The sequence below is a fragment of the Saccopteryx leptura genome, chromosome 4, assembly GCF_036850995.1.
Source record: "Saccopteryx leptura isolate mSacLep1 chromosome 4, mSacLep1_pri_phased_curated, whole genome shotgun sequence".
Lineage (NCBI taxonomy): Eukaryota > Metazoa > Chordata > Mammalia > Chiroptera > Emballonuridae > Saccopteryx > Saccopteryx leptura.
In genome coordinates this window covers 95,899,004-95,915,110 of record NC_089506.1, presented here as the reverse complement: position 1 = coordinate 95,915,110, position 16,107 = coordinate 95,899,004, and positions in this window count along the sequence as shown.

Here is a 16,107-nt window from a genome sequence, read left to right as displayed (position 1 = left end):
TTGTTGATTATGCATGAGCAAGCTCTTCTAGGATTTTTTCAATCCTAACTATGTCAGATATTGCATTGTCGCTTTACATTGCAAAAAAATAAAGCAAGCTTACTTGGCTGAAGGATTTTGGAAGGAGTATTTACTCTTTTACAACTAATCGGAGATGTCTTTTTTAATTGAATTTATTGGAGTGACACTGTATAACATAATTATATATGTTTCAGGTGCCCAATTCTACAACACTTCTTTGTACACTGTATTGTGTATTTACCACCTCAAGTCTTTGTTCATCTCCAATTATCCCCCACAAACCCTCCTGTACCTTCCCCCCAGAAAATCACCACACTGTTTTCTGTGTCCATATGTTCTATCTTTTTTTCTCAATCTCTGCACCCACCCTCCTCCCATTCCCACCCTAGACAGCTCTCAGCTGGTCTCTATGTATGACTCTGTCTCTATTTTGCTTGTTGGTTCATTTTGTGCATTAAATTCCAAATATTAGGGAAATCATATGGTATTTGTATTTTTCTGACTGGTTTATTTCACTTAGCATAATGATCTCCAGGTTCATCCATGCTGTCCCAAAAGATAAGATTTGCTTCTTTTTTATAGCTGAGTAATATTCTATTGTTCAAATGTACCACAGCTTTTTTATCAACTCATCTACTGATAAGCACTTTGGCTGTTTCCAGATCTTGGCTATTATAAATAACACTGCAATAAACATAGTGATGCATATATTCTTTTAAATTTATGTTTTGGGGTTCTTAGGATATATTCCCAGAAGTGAGATTGCTGGGTCAAGAGGAAGTTTTATTTTTAATTTTTGAGGTAACTCCATACTGCTGATAAATCTCTTAAATATATCTCAGTCAAAAGTTCTACTTTCTGGGAACCAAAAGAAATCTCTACTGCCTTTCTTATCGCTCTGAACTGTATTATAAGTCTGCAGTTAACAGAAATGGATTAGTTAACATTTGTACTCTTTTTTTAGAACATTTGTAAAATATTTTTTCATAGATAATTTTTCATGTAATTAATATTTTAAAACAACAAATGTGAAGATGTATACAGTATATCATTTTTCTACAAATTTAATTTCTTTCTTAGATTGACTTTCTTCTTTTAAAATATTGGTATTCATTTTTATACTATTTTTTATTGTGCTTGCTCAGTTCTTTTCTGTTTTGGATTGCCCTTGACAAAATTATCATATTTTATTGATTAGAAAGATCTTTTTTTATGTAAACTTTATTTATTTATTTATTTATTTTGTTCTTTATTACACATATTATGAGTTAATTTTGGATTCAATTTCTTTTTTAAAATTTTTATTTACTGATTTTAGAGAAAGAGAGAAAAGGGGAGAGAGGGAGTAGGAAGAAGAGAGTGAGAAAGTGAAATAAAAGGGTTTTTTTCCCACTAATTTATGCATTCATTGGTTGATTCTTGTATGTGCCCTGAGCAGGGACTGAACCTACAAACTTGGCATGTTGGGACAGCACCCTGACCAACTAAGTTACTTGGCCAAGGCTTGCATTTGATTTCTAATGTATTTGGATTAGGGCTTACTTACTTTCTTTCTTGTTTATTATTGAAGACATTTAATCTATGATATTGCTTGTCAGTAGAGTTTTGCTCTCTTCTATACATTTAATGTTGTTTTCCATAATTTTAAGTATCAAAAAATCTAAAATTAAGACTTTTTCACTTGAAAAACAATTAGGAGTTAGTTTCATAATATTTCAATTTTTATAGTGTATTGTACAATTTATTTCTTTTTAATTTTCTAATATGTGATTATTTTTATAGCTGGTCTAAGAACATTTGGAAAATATATATATATATAATTATAAACTGTGAAATTATAACTCCATTTTCCCCCTTCGTATGGTCTGTCAGAAATCAAGAGTGTAGTACTGAGGTATTAAAAATATTAGTATGTCTATTTATTTTTCTATTTATTAAAATAAATTATTTTTATATATTATGCAGCTATAATAATTAGCAAGCAATATATTATAACATAGTTTATAGCCTGCTATATATTGCTCTGATATAGTTTAGTAAATTCTGTCATTATGGACATCTGTGATATTTAGGGGGGGAGATGTATAACTTACACATAAAATTTAAAGGAATCCATGATCTAAAATAGTTCAAGAACAACTTTACCACATTTTATTGTATTTTGAGCTATCTCAGTCCCCAAAATCTGAGGAATTTCTTATTTCATCCCTCTAATATTATTTCTGAAAATCCTTCCTTTTATATTTAATATTTCTTGTTTAAATATTTCAATGTCATTTCATTATTAAATCTTTATTTTATATTGTGTATGTTATTAACATTGAAAGACCATTTTTTCTGTCTGAGTTGCCAAGAAAGTGTTATACTGAACAGAGTTAAACAGGTAGAAAAAACTTCAAGACATTTACAACGGGAGAGAGAATGAAGTCAAGTCTCTAAAGATAAAAGCTGGAGAGCTTTAAGTGCTGAGTGAGCTAGTGGGAAAGTGCTATAAGATGCTAGGGGAGCAGGGTTGGCCCATGTGACTCGGTTATTTGCATTTGCTACTTGTGGGCTATTGACGTTACACTCCTAACTTTTCACAGACACTGAAAGATAGGTAGGCCATTGCATCTAGGATTATGTTTCAAAAGGATGGCTCCCAGGTCCTTGAGAAAGATATTCCTGGGTTGTAATTCTGGCAAGAGGCTGGAAGAAGATTCCCATCTCAAAGGAGTAGAAAAAAAAATTACAACTGAATAATTTCTCAAGTAAATGTTGTAAGAAAAGGGAGGTCAAGGGTCTATCCAGCATCACAAGAAAGTTTTCCTAAATTTAGATATTAAGGCCCTCTTGGTCAAAGCCTCCTCTTATTTTCAGAAAACCAAGTCCTTTTAGGAATCTGGAATTATTTTCAATCTGCTAGCAACTGCCTTACCACTGGAAGAAACCTGAATTTAAGGAGGACACTGCTTTGGGTTTACAAAATGATTACGTGCCTTTGTCTAGATACATGTTCTGTTGCTCTTTCCAAGGGAGATGCAGCAGCATCGGGGTTAACTGACTGCTGTCATTCATTTGTTAGCATCCATTGGGTATCAAGTAGGACGATTCTCCTATTTTATAAATGAGAAAGTCCAAACTTTGAGATTATTTTAGCTTGTCTGAGATTCCAAAGCCAGTTAGGAAAGGAACTCAAAAGCTAATTTTTATCTTCTAATGCCTTTAATTACAACAGCTTACTTCTGTTGCTGCTTTTAGCTAACACTAAATATTAGCTCAACTGATTTCTTTCTCATTTTGTCTTTTCTTCGTGAACTATACTGTGATATTTGATTGATTATTTTCTACCAGTTGAAATACTCTGGTATGAAAAGTCATCTTTATTGAATTTTAACTCTTTCACGTTCAGTGCATAATGGAACTACTTGTGCTATGAAAATGTACTTATTCTTTTGCCTGGGAATCAGTAGTTATGAGAAATTTTAAATGATTTGAAAAGTGTGGCTTAACAAGAAATTTTGAATTTTTATAATATGTATATAAAAATATAATAACTTTAACATACTGTTATTAGCAGCAAAAGCCATGTATTTTTTTGAAAATATATCTTAAAGGAGCTATTTAATGAAGTGCCATTTTAAAAATAATTTTTTATTATATATGCATAATGTACCTCTTATTTATATAAGATTTAATGAATTATGCTGTTATAAGATACATTTAACAGTATAAAATTATGTACACAATCAATTATGTATCATACAAAATATAATGAATAGATTTCTAAGATAGGAAATAGTATTTGAAAACATATTTAGACTTTATAAAATTATCAAAAAGTTATATTTGAGCCTGATCAGGCAGTGACACAGTGTCAGACAGGAAGGCAGAGGACCCAGGTTCAAAAAACTGAGGTTGCCAGCATGAGTGCCGGCTCATCTGGTTTGAGCAAGGCTCACCAGTTTGAACCCAAGGTTGCTGGCTTGAGCAAGGGGTCACTCAGTCTGCTGTAGTCCCCTGGGTCAAGGCACATATGAGAAAGCAATCAATGAATAAATAAGGTGCCGCAACAAAGAATTAATGCTTCTCATCTCTCTCCTTTCCTGTCTGTCTGTCCCTATCTGTCCCTCTCTCTGTCTCTGTGACAAAAATAATAAAATAAAGTAATCAAAAGTTATATTTGGAATTCCCTTTAAAATAAAAACAATCTATGTAAATAAATTTTTCAGAGTATACGTTTATTTAAAGGAGATATTAAGGTTTGTATTGATTCTTTACTAAATTGTGGAAAAACAAGTAGCTTGGAAGGAATTGCAAGCTCTTTGTACTGCTGGATCTATAAACTTTTTACTTCTGCTTCTCTAGTCTTGTCTTCAATTGGTGAAATGTCATTAAATGGCAGCTGATATTATTAACAGTGAGAGTTTATAAGAGTTTTGATCTCTGAACGCATGCAACTGGCTGATCACATATGTAACTCATTATTAGTTCAACTGAATCTACTTAGACATGTACTTGTGCTTTTTTCACACAAGTATGTCCTTGCCTCTTTGTCTCTACCTGAAAAAAAATCAAACAAACAAACAAAAAACTTGCTTTCGCTCTCACTCAGACTCTTATTTCACTCATTCTTGCATTTTTTCCTGCGTGAATCAAGTCTGGAAGCCCCGACCTGTGCTGGGCAGGGCAGAATTCGTCTGACGACAGGAGTAGCGGCAAAGAGAATGGGTCATATTTTACATGAAAGAAGGTTGAAATTCATCTTCAAACTTTTCTTGCACTTGAAGAAGCGGTAGAAGGTGTTTCTGTGGGGTAACCATACTAACAAAATTGAGTAAATTTTAATAATTTAGATAGTCAAGAAAAATAATTGTTTATGTGCCACATTTATAAAATAATTTTAAATGTCTTATAAGCTGATATCTTACAAAGATATATATATATATATATATATATATATATATATATATATATATATATATATATATATACATATCTTTCTGAAAGTATCCATGTATCAATATATCTTTATGTGTGTATTTACTTATTTTTTTGAACTTTTACAGGCTATAACATGTTACTCTGGATTTCTAGTGACTTTATTATGATTAGCTATGATTAAATGTTCTTTTACTACCACTTCAAAATTAAAAATGAGTGAAAGTTAATCTTGTTATTGATAACTTAGACCTCTATCCTAACCAAAGAATGTAAATAAAATCAGTCATATTTTCTTAGAAATTTATTGCCATCCCACAATTTTCGATAGAAAAGAGCTTGTATCATACATAAGAGTTATTAAGAGGTGAGAACAGGGTACATTTATTTGCTGATGGTTCCTCATTATTTCAACACTATTTGTTGAAAATATTTTTCTTTTGTATTGGATTACATTAGTTCCTTTTCCAAAAATTAATTAGATATATTTGTTTGGATCTATTTCTGGGTCCTTTATTCTGTTTCATTTACTCATGTAATAATACCATACTGTCTTGGTTACTATATCTATATACAAGCCTCAATATGAGGAATAAAATTCTTCTCACTTTATTATTCTTTTTCAAAATTGTTTTAGGTATTGGAAGATCTTTCTTTTTTACTTTATCTTTTGAAATCATTATTCTTGGCACATTTGTTGACATTTCTAACTCTCTTCTAACAGTCATTGTTTCCCTATATTTTTTAAGCCTTTGACTTCTCTATTCATTACATTTGGTCTGACAACTCTTGTGGAGTCAATATTACCATTTAAAATTGTGTTTACCTTCCAAACATAAAGTCAAATATTTTTTCTCTGTTGTCGTGTAACTCCTTGATTTTTAAGTGCTTTCTATCCTTTTCTCTTGCCTGTTTAATTTTTCATTCTCATCATGTTGCTAAAGGTTTGAACAGTTAACATTTACTCAGTCCATCATTTCCTGTTGTAATTTTCACTTGTCTACATAACATTTCAACTCATGGTCAGCCACTTCAACAGTAAACTCACAGGCAATCTAGAATGTATCACCAAAATAGAATTTCTATCTTCTTGTCTGGTTGATTCCTGATTTCCAGTAATATCTACTTCCCAATTTATCCTCTTTTATTACAGCTACTGAGCATCCCAGAGAAGAATTATAAAATAATTTATATTATCTGATCTTCTACAAATTTTTATTCATTATGTATTGATTTCTTCACTTATTTAAGGGTTTTCAAACTGTTCCAATTTTCTTAAAATCCCTACCTCCTACCTCTACTCTGTAGGTCCTCTTACCTATCCATTTTCCTGTAATGAGTTGCCAATAAGATTCACTTTTGATTTGATGTCATTCAGCATCTTTTTTGCTATCTCAAAATATTTTTCTTTGTTTTTACTCCCTATGTATTTGCTTCCACCACCTCTGTATCTGAAAAGAAGTATTCACTTTGTTACTTACCAAACTAAACTCTAGTATTTTGGTTTTTGAGTTTGAACTCCAAGAATATCAAATCTAAGTGATGAATTATTTTTCTATTAAAATATGTACTTAACTAAAAACCTTTATTTTTAATGTTTTAATTAAAAAATAAATTGCAATGTACTCCAAATTAAGAAAAAAGTGACTTACATATTTTTATTTTCTTTGTTTACAACTGTATAATATACATGTATTTGATGACCATAGTTCTACTAAAAGCCTCTGAATAACTCATTAAAATATTGATGTTATAGAATTTTATTGCCTTAAGCTTTAATTTCATATGATACCTAATAGTCTTTCTTAAATACCATTCTTTGTCTTCTATGAATTTAATATATTTTTTCAGTTTTTCCCATGTGTGACTTTTTCTCTGTACATCTTAGTCTTCTCATTTCTTCTGCCTGTTCTAAGAAATGATGATTTCTACCCAAAGTTCTGTTCTTAGGTTTACTCTTTTACTGAAAAAAAAAAGTTTTACTTATTTGTTTATTTAATCTATTTCCATAACCTCACATTATTTTTTTGATAAAATTAATTCTAAATCTTAGTAACCTCTCTTACACCATTCTACTACACATTTTCATCGGGCTTTTTTGAAGATTTCCCATTGGGATGACTACCCAGCATCAATTACTAAACCTTCAAAAGTCTACTCTTACAACTCTTCTTCAATTTGTGCAATAGCTTTTATATTATGAGCATCTTTATTTCACACTTATTGTATATAAGATTATTGACATAGCTTCCTTTACAATCTATCTTTTCCATCTAAATCTTTATTTGATATATCCTAATGGATAAATCATCTCATATTTTTTTCCACATAACTTACCAGTAGTTATTCAAAATCATCAACAATTTTTCATTGCCTACTAACCTAATTTAAAACTTTTCATTTTACGACTCGAGATTATTGATGTTTCTTTTCTTTGTTATCCCCTTTAAAACACTGAAGGATTCAGAAAAAACAAATAAAAAAATAAGATGACTAATCTCACTGATCTCTAGAATCAGCTTGTGTAAGGTTTCAGTAATAATAATAACATTAATATTCAACAATAACAATAAGCTCTACCACTAATTTTAAGCAAATTACTATGATGATATATCTTGGTTTTCTTATTTGGAAAATGAGAAAAACAGTAATATTTGTCATTTACAGTTACTGAAAGATTCATATAGGGTAATGTGAGAAAAGTGCTTAGCACAATCTCTGGCACATAGAAGGCAATGAGTAATGTGAGCCATTATTTCTTATTTCAAGGCTGCTATAATATACTGTATATGTTCAAAGCTATCTATTCTTGCTTATATCCAGACATTTTCAGAATATCATAAGATGTGTACAAAGAGAATAGCACTATTACATTTTATGTTACCATAATTTTAAAGACAAATTGTGAACATAAGGTAGGAAATGTGGTATGGTATTATTATTGTTACTAATATTTTTTATTCTAAGACACCAAGGTTCATGAAATTTGTGTTTTACTTTGTTTCCTTTTAACTTTTATTACTATACTATAAAGTATTATAAAGAAACAAAATTTGTCACCCTAAAATATGCCAGTTGGGCATATTGATTGTTTCGAATTGAAGTTACTTAAGACAATAAAGATACTCTGATCCTTCTCTCTGTCTTCCTGAAAGAAAGAAAGACATTTCCCATGAAGGTGACCTTCGTGCACCAGGCGGTAAAGAGGCATCCATATCATCAGAGATAAAAAAAATCAGGTTTGAGAAGATTGTGTAAACAAGCTGTTTAGTTTTTTCACTAATTAGTACCCTAGCCTGAATTTCTTTGTCCTGTCAGTGTTTCACAATTTTTTCATTTCTTTGTATAAAAAGTAAAAGAACTCCTGGCTTTGGTCACTTATTTAGGCCTCATATCTATGAGACCTCTCTACATACTAAATTATACTTAATTTTCTCCTGTTTATGGTCTCCTGTAAATGTAATTCTTAAATCAGCCAAAAGAACTTAAAAGTGTAAAATAAAATCTTTTTTCTCCTTGACAATATATGTAAGTGATACTTCTTTTATTTTTTTTAAACCTATTTAGGTCAAACACCTGTGAATGCAAGTGAATACAGATGTAAATTATATATAATTATTTTGTCTTGTTAATATATTTTATGTATATTTAATTATTAGACCAGCTAAAAGAAAGTAGGAGGGAAGAGGAAAGTTTCTTCCTTTCTCACAGTACTTAGACTATAAAATTAACAAAAAATATATTATACATACTAAATTATAAGGACAGTGGCATAATAGCCAGATAATTAAAAAAATAAATAAAATTTTTCACCAGTTTAGGAAAATTTGTAACTTCAGAAGTGAATATATTAAGGGTCCATTCAGATTCTACATTTCTATGTGCATGTATACACACACATGTTCTATTTTTCCACTCATTTACAGGATATCATCAGTTCAATATTGTAGAATTTCACATAAAGTATTTTTGCACATAATGTCTATTTAGAAAATAGATTTATTTATCATAAAAATTCAATACCAGCAGGAATCTCCAATTTGGGATGCAATGAAGAATGAAATTTTATTCAGTGCAAACAGCTCAATTGTGATATACAAGCCAATGTTAATAGCATGGCTCTGGAACAAATCAATCATGTTACAGCTACATTGTGAAAGAGCATTGCTATGGAACACAGCTGTGAGGAGGCCTTGGGGTAGGTGGCCCTGGTGTGAGGTAGCCCTCAAGCGAGTCTCATCTTCAGCTAAACATCTCTACCTTGCTCTGCTGTGCCTGCTCTGTTTCGTTCCACTCTGGCCCTATGAGACATCTTTGGTGTTTCATGTTTGGTGTTTAAGCTATATAGCCTGAAGGAATTCAGTTCTCAGGTTTTGGTTAAAAGGGAATGTGCACAAGCCAGAGGAGAGCTGACTTACATAAAGAGAAGTACCTGCTTCTTGTCTCCATCTTTATGCAAATGAAGACCCCAAATTCACACTGTTTGATTGGTGCAGAAAGCAATGTCCTCAGTTCAGATTGGAGCTGCTCTGATTAGTTTTTGAATATGTTACAGGGGATAAATCTGTGCATCTACAATCGGATGGACAAAGATTCAATCCTATTGGTTGAAATAGAGTTCTAGGAGCTCCTTTGTAAAGGTTGGCTCAGATGGCAGAAATAGTGCATGCAGGTAGTTCAGTACAAAAGGCTGCCAGTGCAGGTTTTCCCCTGAAGCACAGCTAAAGTGAGAGGCTCTTGTTCTGATAGATACTAGGCTTTATTTATTTATTTATTTAATTTGAGCCCAGTTGCCCACTTACAACCAGTCTGGAATTTTTTGGTCAAACACGAGTAAAATCATGTATCACATAGGCCTTCTGGACCCTCCATAGAAAGAAGAGGTAAAACACACTTTGCCTTCTCTTCCCTCAAAGCAATGATGTCCAGGCCCCAAAATAATCCCATGGATTTTTTGTTACTTGCTCCCTTGCCACACCCTTCTTCCTATAAAAACTTTCCATTTTGTACAACCCTCTGGAGTGTCCTTCTAGTTATTAGGTGAGATGCTGCTTAATTCATGAATGGCTTAATAAAGCTAATAAGATGATCAAATTTTACTTATTTAAATTTTGTTTCTTTAACATTATATATGTTCAAATCCATAGAATGTGCAATACCAAAAATAAACCTTAATCTAACTATGAACATGGGTGATCATGATGTGTCACTATGGGTTTATCAATTGTGACAAATGTCTCTTTCTGGTGGGAGAGGTTGAAAATGAGTGAGGTTATGCACATTTGGAGAAAGAAAATATGTGAGGTATCTCTTTACCACCCTCTCAGTATTATTGTGAATGTAAAATTGTGTAAAAACACCTATTAATAAAAAAAAGAAGAAATACCAGACAAAGTAATCAATGTCTATAAAATCTAGAGAGAGGAAGACTGATGCACCTCACAAGGAAGGTTTTATTGTTTCTCTGGGCTAACACAAATGGAGGAAGCTACTTCTGGCTTCCCCCTTTCCATTGTTCCGGTACTTTAGAAAATTCATTCTCTGGCCCTTTAAGATGTAAATATTCTCAGAATTCAAAGACTATAAACCAAACCATGTGCTCTCTGAAAAGTCAGCTCCTGATGCTTGTGCCTTTCTTTTGTCTTTCCACTCACTCACTTTTTATTCCAGTCACAGCTATAAGAGTCACCCACCACTTGGCTATGCCTTAGATTTACGAATATGTGCATCTGTTACCTTGCACTCCCGGGAAAAGGAGTCTAGAAAGGGCTCTCAACAATCCTTAAAAGTGGGTAAAAGTCCATCTGGGCAGGTATTACAAGATTCTCAGTATGCCTTGGGTATAGCTTATGAAAAACCAAAGAGGTGCTTATAGTAGAATGACTTATTCCTTGGGTTTAAAGGTGGTTCTGATTTAACTATTAACCTTTACTATGTCATGTTTTATACCTAAATCTCTACTTTCTTAGGAAGTTATTCCCCTCTGTAAATAAATGAAGAGCCAACTTAAGCCCTCTCTGTAGTACATGTGGAACATATGTGTCCAGATATTTAAAGGAATTATTGTTACACATTGTAATGTCCAAAAGACATGTATAATGAAAACCATTTTTCCTTGCCTCAGCTTCTACTACATACTAAGATCTTCTTAACCTCTATTTGCTAAAGTAACTCATGTCCTCATTCATATACTAAGGTTTCTGTCTGGCTTTTCAAGGACAACCTTGTAAAGTTGCAAGTTTCATCTTATATCTTCCATGATGTGGTTAAGACTATCTATGTGGATTACCAGGGCTTGCTTGCCACAGATAAGTAGGTTTGTATTTGCCCATTACTTGGCCAGAATCCACTGGAGGATCCTTTGGTCATGGACTTTGTCAAGGTCTGTAAAGCAGCTGCACTTTTACCAGAGGCAAGAGTGGCCTCATGACTTTGCTGAACCCTGAAACTTTGCCCTAGGTCCTGCATACATATCCCTTTCTTCTATACATTCAATTACTTTTCAGTAAGCAAGGTTGGCATAAGTTGCTGTGAACTGAAGAAGTCAGTATCACATGTTATCTAAGGCTTATAGGCATTCATTTAGATAGCAACAGTAAATGAACCACTCACACAAGGAAAACTCAATCTCATGGCCCAATTTAAGCTCTTTAAACTACAATGATCAAAGTTCTCTTATTACATACCTAAGTCGAAGGGCTCAGCCACTTCATTTATTTCTGTTTCCTTAGACACCCAGATTAATGCAATATATGCATGTTTTAAGAGCCCAATTAATGTCATCTTGTTTTTCTTATATGAGTGATCATTCAAATGAGTAATTAAAGCTGCTGAGGACAGTAATAATATTTTTATCATTGATAAAGTTATTATTGAGAATATGTATTTCTTTTTCTGGGTGAGAAAAGACTGCATAATACAGAGCTTCAGGACTAAATTCCATAAATTCTGTGGTCAGCAAATTCTTACGGAAAAGATAAAGAATGACAGACCAGACTGATTATGCCCAGTTTCTCCTTCCAACCTCACTCTGCAGGCAGTTAGACATTGTAACCCCAACCTTCACCCCCAGGGAGATAGCATGTAATAATGCAGAAATCTTTGATTAATAAAGGTCTCTTTATACTATACCAGGTATAAAGACATCAAGAATAAGATGCAAAAAATACTATGTTACATTTTCCAGAAAACCAAACAAAACAAAGGGAAAAATGTTTGGAATGTTTAGGGGGGTAAAATAAGACACTAGTCACTTAACTCAATCTTATAAACCTCCACCTTGCTAAAACTTTCTATTTCCAATCCTCAGTAGTCAATTTGAAAGAAATATTAATTGGTGATTTTAAACTAATGGAAACAGTATCATAACCTTGCACACAAATGATGTTCTTGCTGACAGGAAGACTCACCAGAGATTTTGTAAACAAATTATTGTTTGGTTTCCTGTATCTATGCATCTGTCTTAGATGAGTCTATTAGTCAATTGTAAATTTTTTTAATAAAGTGGAATCTTATTATTTATCTTTGAAATTTTGGCAGGCATAACTAATTTAATTTTGTAATTAAATTTTATATTCAACTAATTATGTTTTCTAACTTTATCCTAATTATTTTATATAATACATATCAAATTCTAACTTATCTAAGCAAATACTTTCTAACATTTTACATAAACATTCTGCCCTTTAGAAGTCTACATTAAAATATCAAGAGGGTTTGTCTTATTCTGTCTGACTTATTCCTCTTAACATAATACCCTCTAGATCCATTCATGTTGTCACAAATGATAGAATTTCAAAAGATAAATACCATATGATTTGACTTATATGTGGAATTTAGAAAACAAAATAAATTGGTCTTGGCCAGTTTGCCGATCAGGGCTCACATAAGAATTGACCATCTGCTTTTCTTCCCTTCCCTCTCATCCTTCTCTCTCCCTTCCCCTCAGACAGTGGCTCAGTTGGTTTGAGTGTCGGCTCTAGATGGGGTTACTAGGTGGATCCTGGTGGGGTCACATGCAACAGTCAGTCTCTTTATCTTTCCTTCTTTCACTTAAAAAAAATCACCAAAGAAAACAAAACAAAAACCAACACATAGATAGATATAGAGAACATATTGATACTGATGGTTGCCAGAGAGGAAGTGTTAAGGGTTGGGAATAAAAAGGAAAGATGATTAAGAAATAAAAACTTTCAGTTATAAAATAAGTAACAGGGATGTAAAGCACAGCATAGGAAATTAAGTAAATATTGTAATAACTATTACAGTGATGGATGGCTAATAGACTAATTGTGATACTTACTTTGTAAAGTATATAAATGTTAAATCACTATGTTGTACAACTGAAACTAACATAATATATTTCAACTATAATTAAAATTAATTAATTAATTTAAAAAACATCATGGGGAACTAGGACACATCTTATATCTCATTTTTCTTACTGGCTTGGTCATTCATAAACAGATTAGATGATAGATAGATAGATGATAGATAGATAATAGGTGATAGATACTATATATAGACATCTGTGTCTTCTCAGTTAAATTCTAAATTTATTACTAACTTATCAAGGAACATTTTATCTTATTTGTTCTAAAGCTACTTTGGAAGTTGAATTTGGTTGAGTTAAATCTTAATTTGAAGTCTGACAATAACTTGGTATATAAATTTCAACAAATTATTTAATTTCCCTTAATTCCATCTTTTTCCCAACTATTATAATTTCTCAGCTCATTGCAATTACAATTCCATATGGATATATTGCTAATAAGCAGGTCATTTCTGTAGTGAAGCTCTGGGATTTAAAGCAATGGATCATGGTTTTGAGTCATACAGCCAGGATAAATTTAATAACACTTTCTAATATTGTTTCATTATTTAAAAAATAATATTATACATGATATCAACTTCTTCCAAGAATTAGAGTAAGAAGCAAATAAAATAAAATTAAATTAAATCATTTTTGTACCTGCAGATTATTGTTTAATTGTAAAATACTGTTCTAATTTCAAGAAATAACATCTATATTTCAAAGGGGATATTCAAGATACATTATTATATGACTTGGTGAGTAAGATTAAAAATTTTTAGCCATAATTTTTACTTAAGCCCATCAAAAGAATTTATAATACTTATTTAGTGACTAAAATTGGTATTATATACTTACAAGTTATTATTTTCTCACCTTTTTTTCTAATGGAATATTCTTTGTTCTACCAAGGCTGTTCCTCTGTCCTCTTTACCAGCTACGGATTTGAAAATTAGCAGAGTGCCATGGCACTGTTCAAAAGACTGCATCTCAATTGTATACTTTTGTGTATCTAAACATTTTTGATATGACACATAATTTATAAATACTGGAAACCCCAACATTTTCATCTATTTCTATAATAAAAAATATAATTCTGAAAAAAATAATAAGGTAAATATATTTTCTCAAAGATACTCATAGTTGCACATAAATATTGTGTTGTCGGTATATACTTAAATGTAATATTTTTATATAAAAAGCTAATATTAAATTAAGGTGTTAGAATTAATACTTTTTAGATTAAAATATTATTATAATAAAGGAAATAATATATTTCTGCTTTATTGTCATTATGGATTAAAAATACACATTTACCCAAGTACATATGGTCAATTAATTTATGACCAAGAATGCAAGAATATCCAATGGGGAAAGTACTGTCTTGTCAATAAATAGTGTCAGGAAAATTAGACAGCCCTATGTAAAAGAATGAAACTGGGCCACTATATAAACTATAAACAGAAATGAATTCAAATAGGTTGAAGAGTTACTATACGACCTGATACCATAAAACTCCTAGAAAAAAACAGGTGGTAAATCTCTTGACATAGATCGTAGTAATAATATTTTTGAATGTGATAGCAAAAACAAGCCAACAAACAAACAAAAATTTAAAAATGAACATCAAACTAAAACATCTCAGCATAGCAAAATAAATGATCAACAAAATAAAGACAACCTCTTGAATGGAAGAATACATTTGCAAATTATATATCTGATAAGAATTTAATATCCAGAACATACAACAAACTCACATAACGCAATAGCAAAACAAAACAAAACAAACAAACAAAAAAAACCCCAAATTCTCAACTATCAGATCAAAAAATGAAAAGAAGATGTGATAGACATTTTTCTAGAGAAGACATACAAAGAGCCACCAGGTACATGAAAAGATGCTCAATGTCATTAATCATCTGGAAAATGCAAATCAAAACTATAATGAGATATCTTCTCACACCTGTTAGAATGACTTTATAAAAAAAGGTAAGAAATAATAAGTGTTGCCACGGATGTGGAGAAAAAGGAACCTTATTGCATTGTTAGTAGGGATGTAAATTGGTATAGCCACTATGAAAAACACTGGCAAATTTTCAAAAAATTAAAAATAGAACTACCATATGATTTAGATATTCCACCTCTGGGTAATTATATAGAGAAAAGAAAAACACTAACCAAACAATATGTGCTAGATCCACCACTACACTAATCAAAATGTGTGCTCTGGAGGACTAAAGGAATTATATTGTCTTTACCAGATACCAGATACTATTGTTAATATTCAAAGAACTCCCCAGAATTGGCTAGGATTCAGATCATGAAAGAATCCTAAATTCCTTTCCTCATTGAACTAAAGCTACTTAGCCAAATTGAAGTTGCATACTTAGTGTGGTATAAGTATTAATTGAACACCCACACACTTAATTCATATAATTACTCTTCAGAACATGTCATTCAGGTATTCTCAATCAATCTTAAATATTAGAAAATTAAGACTGAGAATTTTTAACTTGATAAACTAGTGCAGATAGTATGTGATAAACAGGTCTAAGACTACATTTAGTTCTAAACTTCCTGCTGATTTTCCAATAAAAAGGGCTCATGTAAGGCCAGTAGCCACAGCCACCATCACAGCCATCTGGCCCATGCAGGTTCGCATTAGATTCGGACAGATGGTAATGAAACAATGGAGCCAAGAACTGGTGGGTCATTACCTTTAATCCTAGCTTGCACCTGGAGGGCAAGTAAAAAGACACACTGGGCTCCAAAACCCACTCATTCAGTGCTCACAAAGCTACTGACTTATCCAAGTGCCCTAGAATCAAAGGTTTCTAGCTTATTAGCATTATTCA